General features: G+C 31.8%; 1 protein-coding gene across 13 annotated transcripts in view; it reads left to right on the forward strand.

The window, feature by feature from the left end:
• Positions 1–15,592, forward strand: part of Vps13b (vacuolar protein sorting 13 homolog B) — a 756,023-nt gene that overhangs the window by 300,377 nt on the left and 440,054 nt on the right. The gene's annotated exons all lie outside the window — the stretch shown is intronic.

Consider the following 15,592-nt stretch of genomic DNA (forward strand, 5'->3'; position numbering starts at 1 on the left):
ACTATATATTAGAATTGAAACTGCCAAGTGATAGGGTAAGTGTATCTTTCACCTCATTAGATGTTGCCAAATTCCTCTCAAATATTAATATGCTATCACATTTCCTTTTGCAGATCAGTAGACTCCTCGTCCATACTTGGTAGTATTAGACATTAATTTCTGCTAATTTAAAATTTAAATTATTGCTGGTTTGCTTTTTTTTTAAAGATTACTAGTGAGTTTCTTTGGAGAGCAAGCTGTGCCCTGCTCAGAGATATTCTATGTGATATAAAAGAGCAGTTTTTAGGCTGAGCCTCACCCTGAGTTACTCCATTTTATAGAACAGCAATTTACTATAAGCTACTCCATTTTGAGTTCAAGTGTCACAGAATGACCTGGTAACTTTTCTAGGTAAATACATAACTCCTAGATGTTAGATATACAGAACTTAATGAAAAGAATAACCCTAAGCTTTATAGCACAATTATAAGGTATAAAGAAGTAAATAAATAAATCATGCTAACAAAAAGTGATCCCCTGTGAACTTATCAAATTAAATGATAAGAATATGGAAGCATGAGTTTATCAAACTCCTGTTAGGAAAATTGGACCATTGAGCTTATCAAACACATCAGATCATCAAATTATACATCACCTCACCTCAAAAGCAAAGCACCTTATATGGTGATATGACAGCATATAACTGATCCATAATCTTATCAGACCATTCAGTGAATGTATTATGAAGAGCCTGACTCTCTCCCTGGGGCGGCAGCTCAGCTCAGGTTAGTCTCCCTGCGTTATATGGCCCACTTTCAGAACTGTCTGTAACCCCAACCCAAGCACTTCATCCTGAAGAAGTACTTCTACTCTTTCATAATCTTATCTGCAACAACTGTCTTATATCTGTGTCAGCTGTCTGCTTTTGCTTTCAGTCCTGCATCTTCAAACCCCCAGATATTTTATAGAATATGATATAATTTGGTACTGTTCATTTCAGCAAATTTAGATTGACTGGATGAGTGTTTTTACCTACACTACACAATTGTCATTTTATTGTTGTAATCTGTTGGTTTGATACTGGTGGAACTTGAACCACAACATTTCTTAGGTTCCTGCCATGAGATTTCTTTAGTTGCTGCAAAGATCAACTTTATGGTCTTATTTTTTTTAAGTTGCTAACAAAATGAACTCTTATTTCTAAACCATGTTTTGTATCACATTTCTGATTGTAGATGAAATCAAAATTGCTAAATAAGACAATCATGAAAATTAACTTTTAAGATGACTTGCAAAAGTAAGTTTTTTTCTTACAGTGCTAAACACTATGGGCATAAATTAAATGATGCTCTTTCCCCTATGGAACCATTAAAACAACTCTGTATTCTACAAGTCAAATAAGGTGATTTTGATGAGAGAATTTGGCTTGTCATTAACATTTTAGTCCATATCATTTTATATTCATGAAAAAAGTAATATAATCATAAATAATATATGATTATATTACTTATCCATTACTTATATTAAGGAACCTTGTAACAAATGCCTTTATTTTTAGATATTTATAGATGTTTTTTCATGAACATTCACTGTCTATGCTTCCTTCCATAATTCTAAAGATAAAAGTTTAATAAATATTATATATAAATATTAATATAAATATGTTTAAGTGCACATGAAGTTGAATTAAAGGGGCTTTCTTTTGGCATGAAAATATTCTGCCACATGTCTATATTTGAATGTTATCTTGAAAAATATTCCGCCACATGTCCATCTTTGAATGTTATCTTGAGAAACCTTGAAACACCAATGGATACCAATTTTTCATACTTGAAATACATTACTCTTTGCCTGCAGAAAAGGAGAATAGAAGTTTATTTTGGGGATTCAAGACTCTTTTATATTTGAAAATATCAAGACTTTTCCCCCTTTACCTTACCATTCAGACTAATAGTTCCTTGTAAGTACAATTCAGTTTCTCCTGTAAATATACCTAACACAAAATGTAGAACCTACAGTGGAAAAAACTAAATTGCAGAACAATATGTATTAGATTACTAGAAGTACCAGATAAAGTACAGGCTGGGTAAATATGAGTTTCAGATGAGCTACAAACAATATTTCAGGCATGTTTATATTTTAAAATAGTTGATATTTACCTTACATTGGGTTTTGCTGAGTATCTTGTATTTTTATTTGCTATCTAGCAACCCAAATATAATTCAATTTTTTAAAAACCATAATTTGGGATACATAGTTTTCTGTCTCCATTAAAATGAAACAGAATTTTAATGATTGTTATTTTCTGTGATTTCATGGGGAAAAGGGAGTATTTTGAATGCTTTATGTTTTATATGGAATTAATTTATTAAAACATACTCTTTTAAAAAACATATTTATTTTTTAGGTGTAGATGGACACAACACAATGCATTTATTTTTATGTGGTGCTGAGGATTGAACCCGGGTCCTGCCCATGTTAGGGGAGAGCTCTATCACTGAGCCACAATCCCTGCCCCTAAAAACATACACTTTTAAAAATGCTTTAGAGGGAATGGGATTGTGGCTCAGCACTAGAGCGCTCTCCTAGCACATGCGAGGCCCTGGATTTGATCCTCAGCACCACATTAAAAAAATAAGTAAAGAAAACAAAGGTGTTGTGTCCAACTACAACTAAAAAAAAAGTTTTTAAAAAAATATATGAATGGTTCAAAAATGCTTAAGCCATTAATTTAACGTTTTTGTTGCAGTGGTAAAGATCTAGTAGATTGCAAAAGTTATCTGAATATTTGATAACTCACAGAGTTTATGAGTGGTATGGTCATATAATTACATGAGTAAAAAATATCACAGTAGAAAGATTCTTAGATGTTATCAGATTATATAATTTGAATTTATTTATTTTTATTTATTGCAATGCCAGGGCCTTGTGTATGCCAGCCATTAAGCTCCATCTCCTGGCCCACAGAAAGAATTCTTTAAGAAGTGAAGTTTGAGTTTAGATGTGAGTGATTTAGTGTTGTGTTAACAGGTGATAAAGGTGGCTTTTCAGAAAGAATGAAGGGTGAGGAGTAATATGTTGAGGATGATGATTAGAAGGAGAAACAAGAATACCAGGGAGAGCTGGAGAGAATGGTTAAGAGCAGCACCCTGCAGAAACTTAAACTACAAGGAGGAGTCAGATGCATCCATCGAGCCAAACAAAGTGATTCTGAAGATGTTAATAGAATCAGACTATGTTTTGAAAATATCATTTTGGCTGCAATATGGAGAACTGGTGTTATGGGAAGGTTTTTTAAAGTAAAATTTGACAGACAAGGAGAGAGAATATGATTGTAGTTGAGAGAAAACTTGGAGTATGATCTTAGAGAAGTTGGGAATGGCGAGGAGGAGACAAACTTTACAATTATTTATGAGGCAAACATTCTGAGAAGTTACTGATAATGTTGATAAATGGTAGGCAACAAAAGTACAATATATAAAATCTGCATTTCTGATATGTTTGTAGATATAATTAAAGAAAAATAAACTAATGAAAAACCTTAAGAATTTATATACAAAGACAAATTAGCAATTAAAATTAAATCATTTGAAAAGTTTCTTAAAGTGCTTATCCTGAGCTAATCAGGAGATTATAATATGAAACTCTTTATCTTAAATTAGCTTGAAATTATTTTTTTTATTTAGCACTTCTGTTCATATTAATAAATTTGGAATTTAATAAGTTTTTATATCATAAACAATTTTAGTACTCTTAGGGTGAAAAAGAACTATGATAATGGTACATATAAAAAAGTGACATTCTCTTCTCAACTTTTCCAAAGGAGACTTTACCTACCTTTAATAATTTACTGAGAATAATAGATTCTTGTTTTGAAACTGTTATAAAATAAGGACCTGCCATTTAATCAATATCTAAACATATCCATATTTTTATTTATTCCATTGTGCAGTGTACAGAGTTTTTAGAATAAAACTCTATAGATTTTTCCTAGTTTTTCTTTCAGTTAATCAACCACTTCAAGTTATTCATCTTTTCCCACACAAATTCTGATGAGGTAATTCCTTTCTTCAAAACCTTCCATTAAACATCATTATCTGCAAGAGTTAATTTTAAAGACAACTTTAAAATTATTATTGATGCAAAATAATTATACATAATAGTGGGATTCATTGTCATATATTCAGACATACATATAACAATAAAATTTCACTTTCCAGTTTCTCCCCTTATAATTCCCCTTCTCCATCTTCCTAATGGATTCCCTTTACCCTGCTGGTTTCCCTTCTATCTTTTTTTTTTTTAAATATTTTAATATTTATTTTTTAGTTTTTGGCAGACACAACATCTTTGTTTATATGTGGTGCTGAGGATCGAACCCGGGCCACACGCATGCCAGGCGAGCGCGCTACCGCTTGAGCCACATCCCCAGCCCTCCCTTCTATCTTAATGAGATTCCTACCCCCCTTTTCTTTCTAGCTTTTACATATGAGTGAAAACATGCCCTTTGACTTGTGAGTCTTGCATATTTCACTTAACGTGTGTTTCTTCAGTTCCATTCATTTTTCTGCAACTGACTTAATTTTGTACTTCATGGCTGAATAAAACTCCATTGTGTATATACACTATATCTTTTGAGTACATTAATCTCTTGATGGGCATGTAGATGCTTGTTCTCTAACTTGGCTCTTAGGAGTTGTGCTCTCATAAAGGTGGGAATGCATGCTATCTCTATAGTATGTTAACTGAGACTTCTGTGTAAATACCAAGGAGTGATTTAGTTGCATCATATGGTAGTTTCATTCCTAGTCTTTCTAGGAACCACCATACTGATTTCCTTAGTGGTTGTACTAATTTACATTGCCACAACCAGTGCATAGAGTTCCTTTTCCCCTGAATCCTAGTCATCATCCTTAACCACATTCCTGATGATTGCCATTATAACTGGGGTCTAATAAAATTTCAGTGTTGTCTTGAGTTTCATTTCCCTGACTGTTAAAGATGTTGAACATTTTTTTAATATATTTATTGACCATTTATACTATTTCTTTTGGGAAATGTCTGGTGTTAAGTTTTTTGAATTCTTCATGTATTCCAAATATAAAAATATAATACTCTGGAGGAATAGTAGCCAGCAAAGATTTTCTCCTGTTTAGTAGACTTTCTCTTTATACTATTATTTCCTTTGCTATAAAGAAGCTTTTAAATTTGAGAACATTTCTCTTATTCTTGAATTATTTTCTGAGATTTAGGAGTTCTGTTGACAAAGTCATTGCCTATGCAGTGTTGGAGTTTTGCCCCTATGTTTTCTTCTAACCCTTGGAATGTTTCTTGTTTAATTCCTAGGTCTTTGATCCATTGAGCTGACCTGTGTACTGTTAGAGTCAAGGATCTAGTTTTATTATTCTACATATGAATAACCATTTTTCACAGAACCATTTGGTAAAAAGTTTTATGTTATATCTAATATGTTTTGGGAGCCTTTGTCAAGCTTCAGATGATTGTATCTGTGTGGGTTTGCCTTTGTGTCTTCATGCCTGATATTTTTGACAGTTCCTAGCTATTTCTATACCTCTATAGTATAATTTATAATTGGGTGTTCCGATGCCTCTAGTATTGCTCTTTTCTTTTTTATTCTCAGAATTGCCTTGATTGTTCTGGATCCTTTATGAATTTTAAGACTTTTTTCCTCTCTAGTTCTGTGACGAATGTCATTGGTATCTTCATGGAGTTTGAATTGAATCTATAGATTGCTTTTGGTATTATGGCCATTTTAACTGTATTAGTTCTGTCTATGTATGAACATGGGAGGTCTTTCCATTTCTGAAGAACTTCCTATGTTTCTTTTTTCAATGTTCTGTAATTTTCATTGTAGAGGTCTTTCACCTCTTTGGTTAGGTTTATTCCAAAGTATTTTCATTATTGTTTGAGACTTCTTTTTTTGCATTCCTTTTCATTAGATTGATTATTAATGACAGAAAAGCTAATGATTTTTGTATGTTAATTTTGTATCTTGCTGTGTGTCTGAATTTGTTATTCAGATCCGGGAGTTTTCTAGTGGAACTTTCAGGTTCTTCCAAGTATAGGATCATATCATTTATAGATAGCAAAGGAATCACTTTTCTCTTTTTGCATAATTGCTCTGGTTAAAATTTCTAGTATTATGTTGAACAAGAGTTCTGAGAAATACTCATCTTGTTCCTGATTTTAGAGGAAATGCTTTTTATGTTTTACCCATTAAATAAAATTGGTTTGAGGTTTGTCATTTATAACATTTATGATGTTGACGTAAAAGGTTTCTTCAGGGTTTTTATCATGAATGGGTGCTGAAATTTTTTTAAAAAAAAATTTTTGTAGTTGTAGATGGAGAGCATGCCTTTAACATATTTGCTTGCTTTTTTTTTTTTTTTTTTTTTGTGTGTGTGTGTGTGATGCTAAGGATTGAACGCAAGCCACCACAAGCTTGCTGGGCAAGTGCTCTGCCACGGAGCCCAAGACCCAGCCCCAGTGCTGGAATTTGTAAAAGGGTTTCTCATTATGTATTGAAATGGTTGTGTGATTTTGTTCTTGTTTTACTTTGTATGGTGTATTAGGTTTATTGATTGGCATATGTTGAACCATCCTTGCATTCCTGAATGTAAACCATTTTAACCATGGTCTAATCTTTGTAACTTGTTTTTAAATTTGATTTGCTAATATTTTATTAACAATTTTTGCAGCTGTCATTATCAGGTGTCTATAGACCAATTTCATGGTGATAAATGGCTTTGTAGAATGAGTTTGGAAATGTTCCCTCTTTTCCATTTAATTTAATAATTTGAGGAGTGTTGGCATTAATTTTTCTTTAAAGGTATGGTAGAATTAAGTGGTGAATCATCTGGTCCTAGGCTTTTTTTCGTGGAAGGATTTGTGTTATTCCTTTAATCCCATTGATTATTATTGGTCTGTTTAGGTTTTCTATATTTTCTTGGTTTAATTTGGGTAGTTTGTTTCTTCAAAATTATCCATTTCTTATACACTTTATAATTTATTGAAAAGAAAAACTTAGAGGAAGAAAAGTACATTTTGGACTCCTGGTTTTAGAGTTTCAGCCATGGTCACTTGACCTAATTGTTTTGGGCCCATGTTAAGGAAGAACATAATGGTTGGGGGTATGATAGAGGAAAAACTGCTCACCTCATGCAAGCTGGGAAGCACAGTGTGGGGACGGGGAACTGACTGACTTGACTCCAGAGACAAAATACAAACTGCAAAGACATACTTCCAGTGAACTACTTCATTTACTCACTGACTACCTGCCCACAGATTCCACCCAGTAGTAGTTCTTTCAAATTATCTTCCAAATTTTCTAAAAGGATTAGTCTACCGATTTGGCTACAGCTCTCATAATCTAATCATTTTACTTCTAAATATTCCTGGTTTGTTTTGCCACCTTTTGGGGGGCACCTTATGTCCATTTTGTAACATTGGAATGTAAGTTTTCACAATAGTCCATATGACACTCTCAATTTTAGTGATGTTTATTGTGATATCTCCTTTTTTACCTCTAAGTTCACTTTGGACTTTTTTTTTTTTTAAGTTAGTTCTCACAATCGTGTTTACCCTTTCAAAGAAACTATTTGTTTCATTGATCCTTCGTACATTTTATTCTCTATTTTATCAATTTTGGCTCTGATCTTAATATTATCCTTCCTTCTACTGGTTTTGAGTTTGATTGTTGTTGCTTCTGTAAGATATTAAGATGCATCATCAGGCGATTTGGGATATTTTGATTTTTTTTTTTTTTAATGTAGGCACTCATAGAAACTTTCCTTTTATAACTTCCTTTGTCCCAGATATTTTCATTCATTGTATGTCTGTTCTCATTTGATTCTGAGAATTTAAAAAATTTACCCCTACTCCGTATTTAAAAGTGTATTCAATCTCCATATTTATATATTTTCTTGCTATTGATTTCTAATTTCATTTCATTATGATCAGATGAAATGCAAGGAATTCTATTAACATTTTTGTATTTGCTAACACTTGCTGTGTATCCAAAATTATGTTCTATTTTAGTGAAAGTTCCATGAGCATGTTAGAAAAAAATGTGTTTTCCTATTGTTGGATGAAATGTTATAGATATCTATAATGAAAATTACAGAACCCTAAAGAAAGAAGTCAAAGACGACTTTAGAATATGGAAAAATCTACCTTGCTCTTGGATAGGCAGAATTATTATTATCAAAATGATCATACTACCAAAAGCATTATACAGATTTAACGCAATTCCAATCAAATTCCCAATGACATTCCTCATAGAAATAGAAAAGGCCTTCATGAAATTCATCTGGAAAAATAAGAGACCAAGAATAGCTAAAGCAATTCTTAGCAGGAACAGTGAAGCAGGTGGCATCACTACACCAGACCTTAAACTAGTATAGAAGATAGACTTTTTTCAACACACACATACACAGACACACACACAAGTTTATTTTTTGAAGAGCTCCATTATTTTTTTCTCAGCCACCTTCTTATGTAATACAAGGATTTCTTAGTTAGTAAATAGCTTCACAGAGTTTATTTTAAGAAATGAGAATTAATAAGAATGACGCAGATTTTAAAAGTTGAAAGAAAAAAATGCCTGTGACCAAAAAAACTTGAACTTTGTTTAACAGGTAAAAAAGAATGACTTCTAGCCAGGTGTGGTGACACTTTCCTGTAATCCCAGCTGCTTGGAATGCTGATGCAGGAGAATTGCAAGTTCAAAGCCAACTTCAGCAAAATTAAGGTGCTAAGCAATTCTGTGAGACTCTGTCTCTAAATAAGATACAAAATAGGGCTGGGGATGTGGCTCAGTGGTTGAGTGTCCCTGAGTTCAATCCCCAGTACCTCCCAAAAGAAAAAAATGACTTCTTATGTGGTTGAAATATAAATAGATTTTTTAAAAAGAAATTCCAAAGGCCAAATTCTAAAAATTGTGGACATTATATAATAGTATAATTTCAGCAATTTTCTTCTTGATTTTAAGTTCTAATGAATTTACTTAAAAGCCAAAAAACAATACAACAACAAACTCTGTTTTTGATGGTTATATGTACATCAGTCCTGAGAGGTAACTGATAAAAGTTAAAAAGCAGTTGTACTGACTACATTTTAGGAGAACTCCATGACAGAAGCTTATGTAGTAAAACATTTAATATGTGAAGTTAGTGAAACAACTTCAATATTGTAATCTTTTGACATTTTGAAGCAGTGTATAATGAGGGACTAAGGGATTATTAATATCAGGCTAAGTGAGTTTGATTTATCAATTTTAAAAGCAGGCATACTTTAGCTATAGAGTGAAGTGCTCATTTGAAGGAGATATATTTGTAATATTAAAGACAGACTTTTCAACACACACATACACACACAGAAGAAAAAAACACAATACTGAATGCCCAGTATTTGGTCATTTATTGAGTGTTAAGCAAAGATAGCACTTAGCCATTTTTGAATCTGTTTCTCAACATTTCATTTATTTGACTTATGTCTCTCTTCCCCCCACCTTATTTTTTCAGTGACTGAATGTATTTTAAATAAAACCTGTATTACATTTCCTTCATGATGGCTTTTTACTGATCTGTAGCAACAAAAACAGTTAAGAAAACTAAGATAAAGTCCTTAGTTTTAAGAGTATACTATTATTGTGTAAAATTATCTGTGAGTTTTGTCACTATTTTTCCATTATAAAGTACTTCATTTTTGTAATATTATATAAATGTGTTTTCACAATTAAATATGATTGATGTCTAAAAAGAGCAGATCCATGACTAAAATATAATCTGCTGTATCACCCTTATTTCTGTGAGGAAATAGGTTTAAATCACTTCAACTCATTATTTTTGTTTACTGATTTTTACAATATGTAGTAACTACACACAGTATATATTTGGGGGAATAAAAATATCAACACAGTTTGCATTCTGAGACTTGGATAGTTTGGAGAAACATTTAGTTGAGAACTGAGTTTTCACTTTTAATAGTTGAAAATGGTTGGGCATGGTGGCAAATGCTTATAATCCCAGTGGCTGGGTAAGTAGTGAGGGGTACTGAGGCAAGAGAATTGCAAATTCAAAGCCAGCCTCAGCAACTTAGCAAGGCCCTAGGTCACTTAGTGAGACCTTGTCTCAAAAGAAAAATAAAAAGGGGTGGGGATGTGGCTCAGTGGTTAAGTGCCTCTGGGTTCAATTCCTGGTATATATTTAAAAAAGTTAATAATGTATAGCTTCTGTGGAGAATCATTATTATTAGCTTGCTACTTCAGACTCTTTTTACCTTCAAATTCTTTGGTTTCTAAACAATAGAGAACAGTTGTTTCAGGATACAAATAAATGAGAATTGAAGTTCTCTATTGCATCAGATTCCTGTGAGTAGTTTTAGTGTCTCACAGACGTTTGTAGGAACTGGAATATCTATTTTTTTTTTATCCTCAGCTGCATAAAAATTTGTCTATACTCAGAAAGCATATTGAAATTGGATTTTTAAGTGGGAATTCCCTATTCGAGTTTAGGTTATCTTTTGACTTTTCTCAGGAGGGTTAAATCTTATTTAGAAAATTGTACGCTTATTTGTGGAAATGTCTTTTTGGTTGTTTCTCTCCAGAATTAAGCATTTTAAGGTATTAAGAATGTTTAATTCAGGCAAGAGGATTTATCTTTTTAGGAAGAAATTCAACTCTGATTTGAGTAATGCTCATAGTGGATTTTTAAGCTAGGCAGAGAATAGGAAAAAATAGAAGTAAAGGAGAAATGTTTACCTATGGATGAAAGGAAATTGGAAAGTAATCAGTGGAAGAGTATTATCTCCTATTCTTATAGAGCATAGCTTCCTGAAGGAGGCGATGAATTTCCATGACTGTTGCATTTTGGAGTCTGTTATTTTCCGCATGTTAGGGGAAAATGCTAAGAACCCTACCAGATTATTTGAAGTCTAATTGATGTCTCTGTTTCCAAATTTGCTGTGTTATATTCTTTACATACCAGAGTAATTTCTTCCCTTTTAATATAAATCAAATTATTCTCATATTAAAGTCTTTTCATATTGCATATAAAATTTCCAATTTCTTTTCTTAACTTAAAAATTTCTTAACTCTCTGAACTTGTCTATGACTGACCCTGTCTTACCATGTTCTGGATATATTATAACAAATATGTTCCTGACAGGTCTGCTGTTCTAAATGTGCCTTCTGTTTTCAATGGTATTTTAATGCTTTGTATTTGGTTAACTACATATCAACTTACATGTTTGTTTTATAGACAGGTCTTTATTATGACCCAATAGTTAGAGGTACCCAGTCATCTTTTTCCTGTTACTACTTTGTTCTCTTGTGTGCCCGCCTCTTCTTTTGTCTGCTATGTCATTGAGGCTTAGAATAGTTTTTGGTGCTTAAAGGAATTAACAACTGGTCTAGGTTAGGGATATATCTAGTGTATCTGGTTTGGGTAATACTGTTGATAATTTTCAGAAATTTTGTTTTACACAGTAATTTTTAATGTTATGAAAATTATTAACCATGGAAAAGAAGTTTTTAAGTTTGGAAAACTGTGTTGAAATCTTAACTTCCAGGTATAATTTGAATTTGGTCATTATACCTCTGTGATTATGGTTCATGGTTCTTTTTCTGTAAAGTAACTTCTAATAGGACTTTCCTGAGACTTAAATATTATATGCTTAGGAGTTTTTCATGAAACATTGTGAATTAAGTTCTTCCTTATCCTCTTGAAGAAAAAAATAAAAATACTGAACAAACATCCTTATCATTTTAAGGAAGAAATAATTTAAAATGAATTTTAGTGTAAAGTTATAATTTTAGTAGGTATACTAATGAAAATATTTAGGAATCTCTAGTATTGGTTTTAATTGTTTTCTGAATTGCAGGCTGGTAGACTTAGTAATTTCTTTAACTTTTTTATTCCATTTGTTCTTCCATTTCTGTGTGACTTCATTTCCTATCATACATCACATTCATCTAGTTTCCTTTTGATTCATTCTTTATGCAATTTGAAATCTAGTTTCTCTCTTGCTTTTTGAAAATTTTAAGAAAATGTAATTACTATAAAAGAAACACACACATGCACACATAGACACACATACACATATATTCATCTTTAGGCTTTGGGTTACTGTGAAAGAATAAAGCTTAAAAATTTTTTCTATTTTAATTTTTTCTGTGTAAACACTATATTCAGTCATATGGATCAACTTTTGAATACAATTTTGCAGTTTTCTGCATCTATATTTTTACACATTTTATTAAACTGCTCAGAATTTCCTTTCTGCCTTCTCACTTATTCAAACCTATGTATTAAAAAATATTCATTTAAAATGTGCCTTTCCCTCATGACTTTTCCAACCTATTGTTAACCAATGTGTTTATATATTTATCTTACACTAGCTATTGTTTGTAACTATTCATATTTTACCATTTCTAATATTTATTTTGTTTCCTTTAACTAACAGTAATTGATAATTTTTGCTTTTTTTACTGTTTTATGGTTTTAATACTTAAACCTTTTTTAGGCTAATAAACTGTTGTTTCAGTCTTGATTCCAAGGTCCTTGAGGTATGTTTCCATGGTCTGTGTTAGCATTTTTATTCATTTTTTTTGTTAGAATTAAAGTTTTTGCCTTTTGCTTTTAATGCCTACTATAAACAACCATTAATTTGACTCCCCAAAGAAATATTTTATGAGTGACACCATTTGCTGTGAGGTGTAGCCATATTACTTAAATTTGAATCCCAGCTTTATCATTTAATAGTTATATTAGGAAATTCATTCAGTATTTCTGTTCCTCGGTTTCCTTATCTGTAATGGAGAATATGATAATACCTTTTAGGGTAGGTGTGCTGATTAGGTGACAAATAGGTATAAAATGCTTTATACCACATTTTTTGACACAGTTACCAGGTAGTAAGTACTGGTGATCCTCATCAAGCTCAACAGCATTATTTTAATGCACAATAAAAAGAGGTGTTGGTGCTTGTGTGACCTTGTACAACTTCATTATGAACTTTTGTAAAACTCATCTTCTACACTGGTAGAATGAGGATTATTTATTCCAGTTGTTACTCTATATTTTCCTATGAATTGCTGTTTTTCTGGAGCCAGACCTATTCCTGCCTTTCTCCCTCCCTCCTTTTCATTTCTTCATTTGTCTATATGACAGGGACTGAAAGCAGCTTGAAAGTAGGTTGTTTATTCCCTTCAGAACCCAAATTTTGGGAAATTACTAAAAGTTTTTCTAAATGTCTATTCAAAAGATGAGTAAGTATGCAGAATTGATAAAAGTGTTAATATGGAAACAGAATTTGGTAGTGTTAGTATGGTTTTCACAGTACTAGACTTTTATTATCACTTGTCCCACATAAGAATTTGATAAAGAAGTCTTGATTTGTGCTTGATGAAAGTTCATTCATTGACTGTAAATTTGTGATTTCATTTGACAGTAGTATAAAGGCAGTTATTTATAGAGTTATAAGTACCCCTACCATATGACAAGAATGTTGATGTAAACCAAATATTAGAGGATTATAAATTATTTTCTATAGCCAGTATTACATCTTTGAAAACTGAATGTTTTTTATTTTTTCTCTTGAACTAGAGAATGTTAGAGTTGGTATCCACCCTGAGGGTTGGAGAATCTCATTTTAGGCCACATCTGATTAGCAACTCTGGTCTACCCAACTAGTTATGAGATGATATTAGCACCACCTTGTGGTGCTTCCTAAACCTTGCCATTATTACAGAGGTGCTGGTAAGGAAGATGGCAAAAGTAGGAGGACCTAAATCTACAATTGTCATTAGAAAGTATATGCAAATTTTGATCTTTGGACACTTTTTAGTGTTGAATTTGTAAAATTTCTGTGATATTTTAAGTTATTGACTCTTATGATAATAATTTATTTAAATGTTTCAGATTCTTGGGCATATATACCATGATAGCTTTTAAAGTGTAGGAATAATATTTCATACCACTCTTGTAGATATTATCTTGTTTTTCTTTAAATTATGTATATTATTAAAAGATGAGTATTTCATTTTAAATTTATTTTGGACATTAATATTGATAAATATTAATTGTGTAGTTACTGAATTCTTATGAATTGCTGTTGTAACATAACATGTAAGTTGATTTTTAAAAACATAATTCTTTGCCAATAAGATTAAATACACTTTTTGGACAAAAAGTCATAAAATAATATTGATTTTAAAAGCAACATTTTCATTAATGTTAGAATATTAATTTTCTTCCAGGGTTCTGGGTTATACTTCTATATTTTGACAGGTTTTTCCTCGATATTATTCTCCTTTACAAAACATGTATAATTTTCTAGTTTGTCTTAAAGAAAAATATATGATATGTATGATTTCTAAAAAAAATCACATTAATAAATGTGGATGAATATAAAGGATAGGAAGAACAAATGCTGTAGGTATTGTAATGGAAGACATTTTATATTTTCAACAGTAAACAATAATACTAGATAGAGTCCTCCATGTAATTTAAAAAATGCATGAATTATCTTTTTAAAAGAAATTTAAACTTCTACAGTTTATTATATCAGTCAGTCTTGATATTTGTAATAAAATTAAAGAACAATTTAAATGTAAACTTAAACTATAGAGGTAGTCTAAATCAGTACATGCTCAGTTTAACATAGAAGTTATGCAATAAAAACTGTGCCTGTTTTAATTGAAAAGTATGGCCAGTATATTAGGAATCAGTACATTACCAAAACCTTGATTTACTAAACTACAAATGGGAGCCACATTTTTTTTCTTTCAAAAACACGGTATTGTAGATGTGAAGATATTAATAACTAAGAATTTATGGACTTTCTAATTTCTGTAATTATTTATTATTGTAAGCAAAAACAACTGAAATGGAAGCAGACCTCAGCGGATCAGTAAGTTATCTTTATTAGACAGTGGTGGAACGGCACATTTTCAGGGGAGAAAATGGCAGCTAGTTACAAGAGGGGTCTATTGTTTACAGGTTTTAATGAGAATTATTCATAGCAGAATGTTTAGTGTTACTCTCATTAGAGACTTGGGCAGTCAGGAAACTAGTTGTGCAGGTTCAAAGTCTAAATCAGGAAAATAGTTGTACAAGTTTGAAACCCATTGTTACTGAGATGAAAGTCCAGAATGCAGAACCCATTCTTTGTCTTCTCCACCCAAGACTCATGTTGCTGGGAAAGGATGAAAGTCCAGAGCCCAATGTTTGACTTGGTTCTCCCTGGAGTTGCTATGCCATGTCCATTAATAATAATAATAATAATAATAATAATAATAATTATAATTATTATTATTATTATTTAGGTACCAGGGATTGAATCCAGGGGTGCTTAACCACTGAGTCACACCCCAACCCTTTTTATATATTTATTTATTTTTATTTAGAGACAAGTTCTGACCATATTGCTTAGGGTCTTGCTAAGTTGCTGAGGCTGGCTTTTTGAACTTGTCATCCTCCTGCCTTAGCCTCTTGAGCTCTTGGGATTACAGGCATGCATCACCACACATGGCTTATTTCAAATTATACATTTTTCATGGACTTTTGCTATCTTGCATATGATCTCCTGGAAA

The sequence above is a fragment of the Marmota monax genome, unplaced genomic scaffold (assembly GCF_021218885.2).
Source record: "Marmota monax isolate L192 unplaced genomic scaffold, Marmota_monax_Labrador192_F-V1.1 WCK01_AAM20220418_F8-fsc00003, whole genome shotgun sequence".
Classification (NCBI taxonomy): Eukaryota; Metazoa; Chordata; class Mammalia; order Rodentia; family Sciuridae; genus Marmota; species Marmota monax.